At 39.5% G+C, this 18,317-nt stretch overlaps 1 pseudogene; it reads left to right on the top strand.

The window, feature by feature from the left end:
* The window catches only part of LOC100782274 (beta-fructofuranosidase, insoluble isoenzyme 1-like), a 55,567-nt pseudogene continuing 37,250 nt past the window's right edge, over window positions 1-18,317 (top strand).

The following is an 18,317-nucleotide window of genomic DNA, read 5'->3' on the forward strand; positions in this document are numbered from 1 at the left end:
ATGAGATTAGAAGCACTTATTAAAGAAAAGGAAGAGAGAGAGAGAGAGAGAAAGAACTTGGATCTTGGCCTTGCCGTTGTTGATGGTGTCGTTGCTCTCCACCTCAAAGTGGAGAAAGAGATCATGAAGAAGATGAAGGTGCAATGCTTCTGTCGCAACATGCTCATTGTCATGTGCTTTAGTCATCCATCACACACGAGGTGAAAGATTAAGGTGAAGATGAAGGTTAAGGAGGATGAGTTAAAGGTAATCATACGGAGGTGGAAGATGGAGAAACCCTAGCATAGAAACATGAGATGTTGGGACAGAGAGTGAGAGGGAGAGTGAGAATAGAGAGAGGCATGAGAAAGTAGAGGGAGATTTTAAAAACAATTGAAAATCTTCTAAGATGGATTTTTTGGTAAAACAGTCTTAGAATGACATCCTTCTAGGATGGTTTTCACAAAACCATCTTAGAATTATTGTATTTATTTACAAAAATGTCACCGCATTTCTTTCTAAGATGGTTATTTATCAACCGACTTAAAATCAGCATCGTAAAAGCTATTTTTTTCTTGTAGTGAACCACTGGATTTCAACAACTTGCTAGTACTCCCACTGGACTTTAAACCTAGCCCAAACTAGACCAACAACACCACTGGATTTCAACAATGCTAGTCACTATTGCACTTTCAACAACAAAAAGGGTTTCTGTGTTTTCAGATTGCACAAACACAAATTTTCACCTCATAGAGGATTTACACTTAGGAAAATATAGTTTCTTACTTTTATCTTAGATCTATTACAAATTACAAGTTCAATACATAAGTTGGTCATTCTCAACAGAGAGGGTTATAATAGAAAATGTAGATTTCTGACACAAAGACCAAGCTCAAGTTTCTTTAAATGGAATGCTTCAACTTATCTTCAAGATATTCTTTAATATCCTCTTAAAGTCCCACATAAGACTGTTGAAGTGGAGCCCACTCAACTGATAAGCTTCTGGAGCATGTAGACAGACTTGACAGTTGCCAAGACATAACATTTTTAGAGTTATTATGAGATTCCCATCCTAAGGAATCTTTCTAATAAGCATTTTGAGATATCATTATGTCATACCTTAATTTCGTCCGGGGACTATTGCTTGATGGCATGCAACCTTTGATTGACCGCTTCGAAGTACTTGGCACCCTTTGTTGCACAATATGTGAAGTCCCGAGACGCGCCGGAAATCAAAAGGAAGCGTGGTTATGCGATCCGTGAAATTCCGTAACGCGCCGGAAATCAAAAGGAAGTGTGGTTACGCAATCCGTGAAATTCCGTAATGCGATGGAAACCAAAAAAAGTATTGTCACGCAATCTGTGAGTTTCTATAACTTCTTCGAAAGCTAAAAAAGAGTAAATACATGATCCGTAAGGTTCCATAACCTTATGGAAAAAAATATGTATCGTTACGAGATTCGTAAAGTTTCGTAACGTTACGAAAAAAGAATCACCAAAAACAGCAAAGGGGGTGTATTTAGTAAAATGGAGGGTGCAAATAGTAATTTTCGAATCTGGGCCCTTCTAGAGGTTTCTGGGTAATTTCTTGCTTAAGGTGGAAGCAACCTAGCTCTCCTGGGCGAGCTAAGTGGCAACCACCTCCCTCGTTTTGTTAAAAAATTGGCTTCCGGGGCTTCCCGGACACCCGTAATGCTTCCATAAAATTCCCATAACCCTAAATAAGCATATTTCACTTAATATGGGTGAGAAGGAAGAGAAAAAAGAAGAAAATCAAGTCCTATAAGCTTCCGTAAGGCTTCTGTAACTTTTCCGTAAATCACGAAAGAAGGGGGGTGAACTTATAAAAAATGGGGGGATGCAAATAGCAATTTTGAAATTTTGAAATTGGGCCTTCCAGAGTTATTTCGAAGCTGGAGGCGAGCTGGGCGGCAACCTGCTCCCCCTTTTTCCTATAAATAGGCTGAAGGGGGCTGTTCTAAGGGTCTCGGATCCCCCTGGTGATGTATTTCAGCTGTTTTGGGTGAAAAAAATCGTTTCCGTGAAGAAAATCCAAGCCGAGGTGCTTCCATAACACTTCCGAGATGTTTCCGTAAGCAAATCCGTGAAGGTTTTCCTTTGTTATTCACCGTTTTTTATCCATTCTTCGTTCTTCAACGGGTAAGTTTCTAAATCTGAGACTTTTAATTCATTTCTTGATTCTTGGCTTTCATTTTTATTTCGTTCAATTTCGGTTTCTTTTCTTCCGTTTTTGACGAGCTTTAACTGATCGTTTAAGCTGTTTTCTCGCCTAATCAAAAAATAAAATAAATTTCCACCGATCATTTGAATTGTAATATCCGTTAATTTTTGTTAAAATGAATTCTGACTGTTCGGTTGTGCCGTAACCACGTTGGAAATAAAAAAAGAGGTAAAATAATAATATAATAATCAAAAAATACCTTTAAGTAAAATGAAGTGAAAAAATCTATCGGACGTTTTCTCTTTGGGATTTCTCATTCTTAATTGAATTGACTAATAACTAAAGTGAAACTAAGGCTAAAATCAACTCGCCTAGTCAAGCTCGTCCACAAAAAAGTCACTAAAAAGGATTTGAAAGTTTATTATCTCTGTTTTCCTTACCGAGTAAATGGATCATTTTTAAGGTCCAACGCCTTAAAATGATCACCTTTCAAGTAAAAAGAATCGCTTGATTCACTCTTAAGAAAGAACTACGTAGGTCTGTTTTCCTCTTCGATGGTGGGTACGTAGGAGCAAGAGCCCCGCTTTTGTTGACCTCAAAAATAAAAAAGGAAATAAAAGTTAAGATAACACAATTTCACAATTCTAAAAAATAGGCTGTTGTCCTTTGAGACAAACGTGAGAGGTGCTAATACCTTCCTCAAACGTAAATACAACTCTCGAACTTAGAATTTTCATTTTGACCGGTTTCCTTCAGTTTTTCCGACGTTTTCCACAAATAAACGTTGGTGGCGACTCCGCACATCTTTCCTCCTTTGGAAAGCGCACCCGTGAGCCTCGCCTTGCTCGCCCGCAAAAGGGGCATGTTGCGACAGTTGGCGACTCCACTGGGGACTGTTTTTTGTGAGTTAGGCCTATTTTAAGGAATTGTGGAATCGTGAAACTTTGTGTGTGCATTTGTTGAACTGTGTAAAATGTAATAACTGCTGTCTTTTCACATTTTTACACTACATTCTAAGCACCCACGGGTTTGAGTAAAAAAAGGGGCCATATACCCGGGTTCATGGGAATCTAAGGAGTGGAGGTGAATCTATGATCATGCTAGGTCTCCGACTTGCTTGATAATAGTGCAACCTCGTCTAGAGCTTTCTCTCTTTATAATATGTTGTCGCTGGTATTCCATACCGCCACAATATTATTATCTTGAGTGATGATACCTCTAGAAAACAGCCGTGTGAGCTATGAATCGTTGGGAGTAGTTATTAAAGACCCCTAGATATTATCCTATAAGTCCCTAAAATAGGGGCATGAAGCGAACACGCTGTGTGCCTTTTAAACATTGTCATGCATATAACCTAAATGTCATGTACGCCTTTGTTGTTTGTAATTATTTGTGGATATTGTCATACTCTATGCATCCCCGTGTTATGCTTTTGCGCATCTACATCATGTCATCACGCACGCGTTGTATGTTGGTCTCGTCTTTTGTCATGGGAAGCCGGAAGATCCATATCACCTTCTTAACTACACACATGGGGCACTGCACCCCCAAGTGTGCAAATAAGAAGAGATAATTTTTCGGGGCTCTCGTGTCCGTAAATGCATTCATATCATGCATCGCATAAACATCTCTTCAGCATCATAATGAACATATCGTTCCTGCATTTGTCCGTTATCACATTCCAACCTCACATTTTGCATGGGTCATTGCATCATCATGCATATGTGTTCAACAAAATTTTTGATCTACAAATTGCATACCAATTGTTTTCATGTTTGCTTATGCGTGACCCTTGCGTTTTCCTCTGCAAGACAAAAACAAAAAAGAAAGCACGAAAATTCACGCTGCATTCTTAGTTGCATATATTCGGTACCATAAGCCAACCATGTTGGGATCATAAACCCATTTCACTTAAAAACAAAATGATTGAACATGGTACCTAATGCATGGTTAACTAAGAAAGGATGTTTCTTTGGACATCTCAATCTCATAATTACATTTCCCATGCATAGCATGCGTATTCTCGAGTCTTTCATCCCAATGAAATGTTGATGAAGTATTGACAATCAAAATTGCCATTCCCTGGGTTATGGGGTTGAACCAAGCTCGTGCTTTTACGAAAAGGTTCATCGAGTCAAGTTGAAGTATGGAAGTAACCATCTTACGAAAAGCTCGTGTTACATCGCTGCTTCGTCTACTGCCAAACACATTTAGGGCTGTCGATGTCCCTGTTACTTCCAGTTTCACCTTGATGAAGATGTCATGGACCATGTTGAAAATCTAAATTGATTCAATCCCATATCCTGTGTAAAAATTCATAATACTTCAACTGTGCATCATTCGCATACATCCATGTTTTTCATTGGTTGCATTGTTCATTGCATTCTTTCCTTAAAAAAAAAAAGAGAACTTAATCATTGTTATAAAAAAGAAAAGAACCCGCTTTACGACACCCTTACCGAACCTGTGCTAGAGCTAGAGTAATGGGTAAAGCAGAGGAGGTGCAAGAGAAGGTGAAGGCCGACATGGAGGCCATGAAAGAGAAAATGGCCACAATGATGGAGGCCATGATGAGCATGAAGAAGATAATGGAAGCCAATGCCGTTACAATTGCCGCTACCAGCACTGTTGCTAAGGTGAACCCGATGCCCCCATCTGGCCTCAACAAAATGAATCATCCAACCTTAGATATGGTAGGCAAAGATTTGGGAAGTAGGGACGACCTCCATGATGTGCAAAATCAAAAACAAGCACGCCTTCCCGCCATATGGCCTGCCTCCCAACTATACACCACCCAATGTGGCGTACACTCTCAATGAGGATGTCAATAACTCTACTCCTATACCCATTGAGAGCCAACAACCCCAAACTAATCATGCACATGTCTCTTAAACCGTGGGGGAGACACATGAAATTCCCCACCACAATCTAGCTGACCTCGAGCCTTGCCTCGGATATGCCATTGAAGAGCAAGCAATTGGTGGTATACCCCTGCACAACACTTTGGAGGGTCCTCAGTATCACCCACAACTACACCTCTTGCATTTCACAACAAGTTAAAAACCCTCATGCTATGGCAGAAATGGGAAAGTTGGATCATCTAGAGGAAAGGCTCAAGGCCATTGAAGGAGGTGAAGATTATGCCTTTGCTAACCTAAAAGAGTTGTTCCTAGAACCCAATATCATCACCCCTCCCAAGTTCAAGGTGCTGGACTTTGACAAGTACAAGGGGACTACTTGCCCCAAGAACCATCTAAAGATGTATTATCAGAAGATGGGGGCACACGCAAAAGATGAGGAATTGCTGATACATTCCTTCCAAGAAAATCTTACTGGGGTAGCTGTTACCTGGTACACTAACCTGGAACCTTCTCGAGTCCACTCTTGGAAGGACCTAATGGTTGCCTTCGTTAGGCAGTATCAGTACAATTTTGATATGGTTCCGGATAGGATGCAACAACAGAACATGTGCAAAAAGGGGCACAAATCTTTCAAAGAATACGCCCAAAGGTGGAGAGACCTGGCAGCTCAAGTGGCACCTCAATGACGGAGAAAAAAATGATAACAATGATAGTAGACACATTACCAGTATTCTACTAAGAAAAGATGGTGGACTACACACCTTCAAGCTTCGATGATATGGTCTTCACCGACGAAAGGATCAAAGTGGGTCTAAAAAGAGGCAAATCTGATCATCATGCTTTGATAAATGCAAAAAAAAAAAAAAACTAGGGCAAATGAAGAGGGTGAGAATGAGGGAGAAGCCCATGCTGTGACTGTCATTCCTATACAGCCAAGTTTTCCACCAACCCAACAATGTCATTACTCAGCCAATAACAAACCTTCTCCTTACCCACCGCCCAGTTATCCACAAAGGCAATCCCTAAATCAACCACAAAGTCTGTCTACCGCACTTCCAATGACGAACACCACCTTTAACACAAACCAAAAACACCAACCAAGAAATGAATTTTGCAGTGAGAAAGCCTGTAGAATTCACCCTAATTCCAGTGTCCTATGCTGACTTGCTCCCATATCTACTTGATAATTCAATGGTAGCCATAACCCTAGCCAAGGTTCATCAACCTCCATTTCTCCGAGAATACGACTCGAACGCAATGTGTGCTTGTCACGGAGAAGCCCCGGGGCGTTCCATTGAGCAATGTAGGGCTCTGAAGTGTAAGGGGCAAGGTCTAATTGATGCGGGCTGGCTAAAATTTGAGGAGAATCGCGTGTAAATCCTGACATTGACAAGAGATGACACACATGGGGAAATTTTGAAAGCTGTTGTTAGATGTCTCTAATGACTCATCAGGATTTTCAAGTTTGTACCATTATTGTAAACCACAGTTACAATGTTAAATGAAATGGATAAAGTTGATATCTTTGTCCCTCATCCTCTCACAAACGCATCTTTGCTTATTCAACTTTCACCGGAATGTGGGTGCAAGCCATTGGTCTGTTTGCTCAAGCGACCTATCCTCCTGAGTTTGGACTTCCAAGACCGTTCAATCAGAGATTACTCGTCTTGCACGTTGGTGGGGGTGCCGTAAAACAAAGAGTAAAGTTCCAAACAAATAAGTTTCAAAATAAAAAAAATGGTTCAAAAAGAAAAAGAAAAAAAAAAGCATTTGATTGACTGTGTTTTCAAGACGTTCATGTGACCTCATTTTATCATTCCGGAAAGTTTGTCTTTTTAGAGAGAAGTGAGTTATCAAGAATAAGATATTGGACAAATGGCCTCAGTTACCTTAAGAAAAAGGGGGGTTGAATTAAGATACGAAGACTATTCCCCAATTAAACTTTCACTCTCTCTTTTCGGATTAACAATGCACCCTTAACATGAATTACTCAAAAGACAATTCAAAATAAACTTCTTTAAAGCAAAAGATAAATAGCAATAAATAAAAGAAGTTTAAGGGAAGAGAGGCATGCAAACTTGATTTATATTGGTTCGGCCACTTCCCGTGCCTACGTCCAGTCCTCAAGCAACCCACTTAAGATTTTCCACTCTCTTTGTAAAACTCCTTTTACAAAGTCTGAACCACACAGGGACAACCCTTCCCTTGTGTTCAAGAATCCTCTACAACAAAGAGACACACACTCTCTTAATCCCTTTTCAGAAATAAGAAGAAGAGAAGAAGAAATATCTCTTAAAAGAGATAGATTGTACAATGAAGATCAATCATAATTCCTTATTGAATATGCAAGTGGTTGACCAAGGAATCTTTTTGAGAGGATAAGACATTTCAGTTCAGAAAAACTCTTAATCTTTTGAGAGGATAAAACTGTTTGGACAATGAAAACTCTATTTAAATTCGTGTTTCCAAGTCACCTTTGATGGCCATTCATAAAACATTTGAATAGATGTGACTCTTGGAAATTATTTTATGAAAATCCCCTCTGGTAATCGATTACAAGACATATGTAATCGATTACAGGCTTTAAAATTTGAATTAAAACGTTCAATAAACTGTTGGTAATCAATTACCATCCATGCGTAATCAATTACACATTATAAATTTCAAATTCAAATTTCTAGTGACTGTGATAAACATTTTCAGCTGCTGGTAATCGATTACCAGAGAGAAAATCTCAATTTGAAATGATAGAATTCTTTGGTCAAACCTTTTGTTTTTTCAATTTGGAAACTTCGTCCTAAAGATTCTAGAGATCAACTTGATCATATATCTTGATTTTCTTGGATTCTTGTCTTGAATAAAACTTAGAAGCACTTGATCCTTTAGCATCATCAAGACATCAAAACATCTTGCTTCTACATAGGAGTCATTTGACTTAATCCATCAACTGAAAAATCCTTCAACTATTTCTCGTCCTTGGAAAATTCTTTTTGCAAGAATCAACTGCTTCTTCCTCACTACGAGGTTGTGAAAACAAGACAACAATTGGTACCTCTAAGTCCTACACTGGGGCAATGAAAGGCACCATTCATAAACCTCAAACGAACCTAGGAGCAGATTAGAAGTTCTCACCCAATTGGTTCATTGCTACAAGGTCATGACGAAAGACAACGATTGTACCTCAAAGCCTTACATTGGGGCAATGAAAGGCACCATGCAAAAACCTCAAGCAAACCTAGGGGTAGATTAGAAGTTTTCACCCAATAGGTTCCCAGCTACAAGGTCATGACGAAAGATAACAATTGGTACCTCAAAGCCTTACACTGGGGCAATGAGGGGCATCGTGCATGAGCCTCAAGTGAACATAGGGGCAGATCAAAAGTTCTCACCCGTCGATGTTTTTAAACAAGAAAAAAAAGGGAGACAAGCCCTGGAATTTCAATAGATTGATTGAACGTCAAACGGCTCCATTGCCGTCACTCCAAAATGGTCAAGTGACTAAATCAAACAGAATATACACTCTGAGGGAGTTCCCAGAGAGATTTGCAAAAGATAGGATAAGGTTGCATGAATTATCACCTTTTTCAAAAGGAAAGTCAATCTGTGTTTTCCAAAAAAATAAAATCAAAATCAAAATCACAAAATAGGAAAAGAATGTCATGAACATTGTACAACTTTCCATTGCATTGCATTGTTTCATATGAGGTCAGCATTACCAAATTTCACGACAAAGGTTGTATGCGTCTACATCCCTAAAAATCATGTTAACTGCATAGATTTCCTACATCTCGTGTCCAATCTTTTGGGATGACCGACCCTCTCGATGAATCAATCTCTTGCTTTCTCATAAAGGTGGACCCTTGGGTACTAGTACCTATCACCTTTAGAGGACTATATGTCCTCGCCATCAGAGGACTGCACATCCTCGCCTGTAGAGGGCTGCACGCCCTCGCCTTTAGAGGGCTATGCATCCTCATTTTCAGTGTGCTCCATATCCACACCTTAAGAGAATATAAGGTCCTTTGCCCTTAGATGCTTAACCGAGACTTGCGCTCCCGGTTAAGGGGCCAGTAGTTTCCTTTTATCAGTTCCTGGGCCACCCCCTGATATTGGAGGGCGACCAACTGTGCGAGCACATCCAGAGAGGGAGGCTATCACGCATCTACTATGCATACCGGGCCAAGATTTCACCCGTGCCGCTGCAAAAAGACGAGTGCGGATCATGCGCACCAACATGACCACTCTTACATGGATATGGATGACGTTGCTATTTAGCAACATTCTGCCCAGCGACCACAATGCCAATCTCCCCCTACAGATGTATCAGTTGGTCTGTGCCGTCGTGACATAGGTAAGTATGCACGTGACCCAATTGATTTCTGATGTCATCTATTGTTTACGGGGATCGCGCCCACAAGACACCCAGTGGACACAAAGAAGTCCAATAGGGCCCTGGGGTTTCCAGCTCTGGTTACGGGCCTCTGTCAGTCCTACAGGGTGCCCGTTCCCCTAGTAAGGTCATGCCATCGTGACATAGGTAAGTATACATATGGTTCAACCGATTTCTGATACCATCTATTGTTTGCAGGAATCGCACCCACAAAGACACCTAGTGGACCCGGAGAAGTCCAACAAGGCCCTAGGGTTTCCAGCTCTGGTTACGGGCCTCTGTAGTCCTACAGGGTGCCCGTTCCCCCCGGCAAGGTCACGTCATCATGACATAGGTAAGTATGCACATCGCTCAACTGATTTCTGATTTCATCTATTGTTTGCAGGGATCCCGCCCGCAAGACACCCAGTGGACCCGAAGAAGTCCAACAGGGTCTTGGGGTTGCCAAGCTCTAATTACGGGCCTCTTTCAGTTCTACGGAGTGCCTGTCGCCCACAACAAGGTCATCAGGCCCCCTACTAATCGAGCTTTCATCAAGAAGTACTGCATCCCCAGGCAGGCGCAGGGCGAAACACCACAACAGCCTGGGGATGGCCGGCAGCGGGCAACAGACGCACCTCCATAACCTCTAGAGTTCACCTCAGCTCATCCACAAAAAGGTTAGAGCGTTTCTTACGACCCATGGCCGACCAATAGGCGACCAAGTCCAAAGCCAAAGGTAAGCAAAGTACTTGGTCCGTGACCGACAAGCCATCACGCGTCCAGCTCAAGACGTTAAAGAAGCGCTACTAGGAGACAACCTAGTACCTTTTAAATCTCTGCTTGTTATTTGATCACTTTTGTTTCTCAAGTCATAGCAGGACACACCTAGTTGCTCATGATCCTAGGAATTTAAATAAAACAAGCCCAAGCTCGGAAGGTAGTCATACCTCACAATATATATATATATATATATATATATATATATATATATATATATATATATATATATATATATATATATGTATGTATGTATGTATGTATGTATGTATGTATGTATGTTTAGGTAGAAAAATACCTTGGATATGCATGTATGTAGCAAAAAATACTTCACAAAATATATATATGTATGTTTAGGTAGAAAGATACCTTGGATATGCATGTATGTAGCAAAAATACTTCACAAAATATATATGTATGTTTAGGTAGCAAGATACCTTGGATATGCATGTATATAGCAAAGATATCTCACAAAACATATATGTGTATGTTTAGGTAGCAAGATACCTTGGACACGCATGTATATAGCAAAATACCTCACAAAAATATATGTATGTTTAGGTAGCAAAATACCTCATGAAATAAAAAGAGCAAAAAGAGCGAGCAAGAAAAGAATAAGAAGGAAGAAAAAAATAGAAGATAAAAAAAATAAAAAAATAAAAGTTGTCTAGCTAAAAAAACAACATGCTTGTGAAAAAAGATAATTTCCAACTTTTCTTTGAAAGATTTTACTGATCTTAACCAGTTTTTGAAAAAAATGTGTATACACCTGAAGAGTGAATGCTGTGAAAATTTTCCGAACGCCCAAAATGGACTCGGATGAATGCATGATTTGATAAAAGAACATATTTTGGAAACATTGGGTTGACTTAAAATAGGGAAAATGAATCCTGAGCCCTAGTGTCACATGACCATAAAAACTTGATGCTTGAGTGTCCACATGGGTGCATGCATGACATCATTGTTGCATGTGTATCATGGAAATAATGTAGGACATCCCCTTTATCCCCGAACCGCTGGCCAAACCCTGACATATATCATGACCAGTCGTTCTACTAGCCTTGAGCCAAAATCCCAACTTATCATAAACCTTGACCCAGGGTGAGAATGTCAATCCTTGCCCTTGGAAAACACCAAAAAAAAAAAGAAAGAAAAATTCCCAATCAAAGAGTGGGAGAAAGCAAAAAAAGGAAAGAAAATTCCCAATCAAGGATCGGAAGAAAACAAAAGAAACATCCAGAAAGGTCTTTGGACCAGACAATATCTGAACAATACAGAATTGTCACCAAGTAAACGAAAAAAAAGAAAGGAAACCACGACCTAAAGTGGCCCTCTCCCTTTGATTGCCAACTAAAATCTTGTGCGTCGGTGACTTGTTCACCTCACACTAAACAAAAACAAAAAAGGAAAAGGCCAAAAACACTCAAAAGCCAAAGTTCCTACCAAGAAAAACAAACCATTCCCAAGAAAAAGTCCTATTGATCCATGATCACGCATGTAATCCTTGATTTGATAGGAAATGATTTGCAAAATCAAGTCATGACATATCTGTGGTTCGGAATTAGGATAAAACACTTACCTGTGTGAGATTGATACACTTTGAGTGATTTTCTCCTATTTTTGTTGGACCCAGTGTTTCCTCTAAATGGTCATTTAGAAACGAAATGCTAACATCCAAAATATCATTTATGGTTATGAGAAAATTTCATCAGCATACTCTCCTTCCCCGATAGACACATCATTTTTCATAAAAAAAAAGCATATGTTGCTCTGATCAGTTGGAAGTTTTGTCTCTTTACTAAAGCATGTTCGCATTTTAGTGAAGAAAACACCGAGACTATTTTTAGTCTCACAGTTATCAAGAACTACGTAGGTCTGAGTTCCTCATCACAAATTGAGGATACGTGGGAGCAAAAGTCCTGCTTTTGTCGACCACCCCACTTTTTGTTACCGTGACCCAAGAGTCCGGTGGCATGTGGAGTCACATGACCGTGGGATCCCCAGATTCATGTTTCATCCTTTATCATTTACATGTTATTTTGTTTCTATGACTTGAGGGACCAACGTTTGTTTTTTGTTGTTGCGATTGTCATTTGTTTTGTGCATGTATTTTGTTTGGACTATTGCGTTAGTGCTTACTTCGTTGTTTTCAATAGTGTTTGTTGAAATTCCGGAACCGTGTAGAGTTTTTCATTTAGGAACTTCGTCCTAAAAATAAAATGAACCAAAATCATGATAAAAAGAAAGAAGCGTTGTGAATAAATGTCATGTTCATAAAGAAAAGAAAAAAGTTTTTATTTATATATATGTAAAAGGAAAATGTGTATAAAAGGATTTTGTGTGTGTAAATAATGTGTGAAAATAAATTCTTGCGTGTATGAGCAATGAGTGTATATAAAGAAGCTTTTGTATAAACTACAGGTATGTGTGGGAAAAAACGAAAAAAAAAAAAAGAAATCTTTGAGCATGAATAGGGTTTGTATATAGACCGTGTTGACGTCAAGAAAAATAGTTCTAATGCGTGTACAGAAAAAGTTCGTCATGTATAGGAATGAAGGTGTACATAGAAAAGTTCTGGTAAATGGCAATGGATGTCTAGTTTTTGTGAACATAAAAATGAAACAAAAAGAAAAAGAAAGGAAGACCTCGAAGGTCGACATGTTATGGTCGTAGGAAGCATAAATCATTCGTAGAGAGCAAACGTATCTTTTGGAAACAAGGGACTGACGCTAAGAGTTTATTTTCCTGAATAACCGAGATAAGAATGGATGGATTCATTGAACTGATGAAAGAACATAATTTGGAAACGTTGGGTCTATTTGTGTAAATTCCCAACCGTAGTATCACAATGCCATAAACAGGATGCTTGAGTGCCCACCTGGCTGTGGCCATGACTAATTTTGCACGTTGTTTCCGAATCATCATTGTTGCGCGTGCCTTGTGGAATAATATGGAAGTTCGGCCCGAGACCGACACCTTGACGCACAAATTTGTTTTGCCCCAAATATCAAGATCGGGCTCCCACAATAAAAGACCCCATTGAGACACAACCTTAAATTTTTTTTGAACCTTGGCCTATAAAAGAGAATCCTCATCCTTTCCCCCAAAACAAAGGACAACGGAATCTACTCAAGGGAGAGCAAATAGAATGCTAAAACCCGTTTTCCCAAAGAAAGGAATGGAAAAGGAAGAAATGAAAAGATAGAAAAGGAAGAAATGAAAAGAAAGAAAAGGAAAAAATGAAAATAAGGAAAAGGAAAAAAATGAAAAGAAAGGAAAAGAAGGATTCCCGATCGAAGATCGGAAGGAAGTAAAAAGGAAATCGGAGGAAAACAGAATAATTCCCGATCAATGAAAGAAAGAGAACAGAAAATCTTCAGACCAGATAAATTTTCGGCAAGGTAAGTGACTGCCGACAAAGGAAAACCCATTTTTGGTGGTTCTTCCTTTCGAATTGCCATTCAAAGTCATTCTTGACTGGCGATATCCCGCCCCACATAAACAAAGAGGAAAAGACCAAAACACCCAGCTTCCTCTCCAAAAACTGTAGACAAAGGATCAAGCTGATGTTTTGATGATGCCAAAAGATCACATGAGTCTCAAAGCTTTATTCAAGACAAAGCAATTAAAGATATTCAAGATGGATGATCAAGACAGTCTATAGAGTCTTAGAAAGGGTATATTAAATAGGAAGGGAATTACAATTGAAGTAGCAAAAGGTTTGGCCAAGAAAATTAAGTTAAAAAGTCTTTTACAAGAAATTTACTCTCTGGTAATCGATTACCAGAGGATGTAATCGATTACCATTGGCCAAAACTGATTTACAGCAGCTATTAAAATTTGAATTCAAATTTTGCCCTGTGTAATCGATTACACATATATGGTAATCGATTACCAGCAGTTTCTGAACGTTTTAATTCAAATTTTAAAGCTTGTAATCGATTACACATATACTGTAATCGATTACCAGAGCAGACTTTCAGAAAATATTCTCAACAGTCACATCTTTTGATGTGGTTCTTGAATGGCTATCAAAGGCCTATATATATGTGACTTGAGACACGAATTTGCTAGAGTTTTTCAGAACAAAAAGGTCTTATCCTCTTATAAAGCAAAATCATTTTATCCTCTTACAAATTTCTTGGCCAAATTACTTGTGATTCAATAAGGAATTATTTGAGTGCTCAAATTGTTCAATCTATCTCTTTCAAGAGAGATTTCTTCTTCTCTTCTTCTTTATTCTGAAAAGGGATTAAGAGACCAAGGGTCTCTTGTTGTGAAAGAATTCTAAACACAAAGGAAGGATTGTCCTTGTGTGTTTAGAACTGGTAAAAGGAATTTACAAGATAGTGGAACTCTCAAGCGGGTTGCTTGGGGACTGGACGTAGGCACAAGGGTGTGGCCGAACCAGTATAAATCTGAGTTTGCATTTTCTCTTCCCTTAAACTCCTTTATTTATTATTGTTTTATATTCATATTCAGATTGTTCTATTTGAATCATTATTTAAGAAATTCATTATTAAGGGAATTTATAACTTGAATAGAAAGTTAAATAGAATTTTTAATTGGGGAAATAGTTTGTAATATCTTAATTCAACCCCCCCTTCTTAAGATATCTGAGGCCACTTGTCCAACAAAAACACTACCCTCGAGAAAATCCTATTGATCCGTGATTGTACGTGTTGATCTTTGATTCGATAGGAAATCGTGTGCAAAATAAAGTCAAGGTGCAGTTATGGTTTGGGATTAGGGTAAAACACTTGCCTGTGTGAGTTTTTTATACACTATGAGTGATTTATTCCCAGTTTCAGCTTAACCCGATGTTTCCCCTGAATGTTCATTTAAAAGCTAAATGTTGACATCCTGCCCTTCATTTTCGGTTACAAGGAAGATTACCCTTGGCATGAGTATATTGTTTCTCTAAGATATGGTGCTCTCGCGAATGATTTATTTTTCTTTGCAAAAAGCATGTTTGCCTTTTTAGGTGGAAAAAACCCGGTGGACCATTCGATCCTGCCAACAAATCTTATTCGGAGCCCCATGAATTGATTGTCGTTCATGCATCCTCCACCAATGAGTCTGGAGCCACGCGAAGTGATTGCCTAGCGCAATTATCCTTTCTCCACTTTTATTCGGAGCCCCATGAATTGATTGTCGTTCATGCATCCTCCACCAATGAGTCTAGAGCCACGCGAAGTGATTGCCTAGCACAATTCTCCATTCTCCACTTTTATTTGGAGCCCCATGAATTGATTGCCGTTCATGCATCCTCCACCAATGAGTCTGGAGCCACGCGAAGTGATTGCCCAGTGCAATTCTCTATTCTCCACTTTTATTCGGAGCCCCATGAATTGATTGTCGTTCATGCATCCTCCACCAATGAGTCTGGAGCCATGCGAAGTGATTGCCTAGCACAATTCTCCATTCTCCACTTTTATTTGGAGCCCCATGAATTGATTGCCGTTCATGCATCCTCCACCAATGAGTCTGGAGCCACGCGAAGTGATTGCCCAGTGCAATTCTCCATTCTCCACTTTTATTCGGAGCCCCATGAATTGATTGTCGTTCATGCATCCTCCACCAATGAGTCTGGAGCCACGCGAAGTGATTGCCTAGTGCAATTCTCCATTCTCCACTTTTATTCGGAGCCCCATGAATTGATTGTCGTTCATGCATCCTCCACCAACGAGTTTGGAGCCCCGCGAATTGATTGCCTAGCGCTGTTCGCCAATTCTCCATTCTCCACTTTTTATTCGGAGACCCATGAATTTATTGCCTAGCGCTGTTCATGTGTCTTCCACCGTCAAGTGCGGAGCCTCCGGTGACTGGAAAATGTGGTTTTTGTTATTTTCCCGATTGGTTCCTTCGCCAAACATGTGTATATATGTATATTATGTTATAGTTGTTTTTATTGTTGTTTGTATTTTGTTTTGTGTTGTGCAAAAAAAAGAAGAAGTAGAGACGAGAGTCGTCATAGACTAATCACGGAAAGGGCGAAGACGGACGAAATCAGTGTCTTATCTTTGCTTTCCTATTATCTCCGATAAAAGGTAAGTAAAGAGGGGCAACTGTCATACCCTAATTTCGTTCGGGGACTATTGCTTGATGGCATGCAACCTTTGATTGACCGCTTCGAAGTACTTGGCACCCTTTGTTGGACAATATGTGAAGTCCCAAGACGTGCCGGAAATCAAAAGGAAGCAGGATTACACGATCCGTGAAATTCCGTAACGCGCCGGAAATCAAAAGGAAGCGTGGTTACGCAATCCGTGAAATTCTGTAATGCGACGGAAACCAAAAAAAGTATTGTCACGCAATCCGTGAGTTTCCGTAACTTCTTCCAAAGCTAAAAAAGAGTAAATACATGATCCGTAAGGTTTCGTAACCTTACGGAAAGAAAATATGTATCGTTACAAAATTCGTAAAGTTTTGTAACGTTACAGAAAAAGAATCACCAAAAACAGCAAATGGGGTGTATTTAGTAAAATGGGGGGGTGCAAATAGTAATTTTCGAATCTGGGCCCTTCTAGAGGTTTCTGGGCAATTTCTTGCTTAAGGTGGAAGCAACCTAGCTCGCCTGGGCGAGCTAAGTGGCAACCACCTCCCCCGTTTTGTTAAAAAAATGGGCTTCCGGGGCTTCCGGGACACCCGTAATGCTTCCGTAAAATTCTCATAACCCTAAATAAGAATATTTCACTTAATATGGGTGAGAAGGAAGAGAAAAAAAAGAAGAAAATCAAGTCCTATAGGCTTCCGTAACTTTTCAGTAAATTACGAAAGAAGGGGGGTGAACTTATAAAAAATGGGGTTTGCAAATAGCAATTTTGAAATTTTGAAATTGGGCCTTCTTGAGTATTTTTGAAGCTGGAATGCTTCTGGAGGAAGCAACCCAGCTCGCCTGGGCGAGCTAGGCGGCAACCTGCTCCCCTTTTTTCCTATAAATAGGCTGAAGGGGGCTGTTCTAAGGGTCCTGGATCCCCCTGGTGATGTATTTAAGCTGTTTTGGGTGAAAAAAATCGTTTCCGTGAAGAAAATCCAAGTCGAGGTGCTTCCGTAACACTCCGAGATGTTTCCGTAAGCAAATCCGTGAAGGTTTTCCTCCGTTATTCACCGTTCTTCGTTCTTCAACGGGTAAGTTTCCAAATCTGAGACTTTTAATTCATTTCTTGTTTCTTGGCTTTCATTTTTATTTCGTTCAATTTCGATTTCTTTTCTTCCATTTTTGACGAGCTTTAACCGATCGTTTAAGTCGTTTTCTCGCCTAATCAAAAAATAAAATAAATTTCCACCGATCATTTGAATTGTAATATCCGTTAATTTCTGTTAAAATGAATTCCGACCGTTCGGTCGTGCCGTAACCACGTTGGAAATCCAAAAAGAGGTAAAATAATAATATAATAATAAAAAAATACCTTTTAGTAAAATGAAGCGAAAAAAGCAATCTGACGTTTTCTCTTTGAGATTTCTCATTCTTAATTGAATTGACTAATAATTAAAGTGAAACTAAGGCTAAAATCAACCCGCCTAGTCAAGCTCGCCCACAAAAAAGTCACTAAAAAGGATTTGAAAGTTTATTATCACAGTTTTCCTTACCAAGTAAATGGATCATTTTTAAGGTCCAACGCCTTAAAATGATCACCTCTCAAGTAAAAAGAATCGCTTGATTCACTCTTAAGAAAGAACTACGTAGGTATGATTTCCTCTTCGATGGAGGGTACGTAGGAGCAAGAGCCCCGCTTTTGTCGACCTCAAAAATAAAAAAGGAAATAAAAGTTAAGATAACACAATTTCACAATTCTAAAAAATAGGCTGTTGTCCTTTGAGACAAATGTGAGAGGTGCTAATACCTTCCTCAAACGTAAATACAACTCCCGAACTTAGAATTTTCGTTTTGACCGGTTTCCTTCGGTTTTTCCGACGTTTTCCACAAATAAACGTTGGTGGCGACTCCGCACATCTTTCCTCCTTTGGAAAGCGCACCCGTGAGCCTCGTCTCGCTCGCCCGCAAAAGGGGCATGTTGCGATACATTAAATAGTCATTCTGATGTTTGCGGAGAAAGAATCTATACTTGAATATTCTTTTGATGAAGTTTAACTGATATGCCTTTTTGAGGTAGCACAACTTCATCAATTCTTAGCACATATT

The sequence above is a fragment of the Glycine max genome, chromosome 20 (genome assembly GCF_000004515.6).
Source record: "Glycine max cultivar Williams 82 chromosome 20, Glycine_max_v4.0, whole genome shotgun sequence".
In the NCBI taxonomy this organism is placed as follows: Eukaryota; Viridiplantae; Streptophyta; class Magnoliopsida; order Fabales; family Fabaceae; genus Glycine; species Glycine max.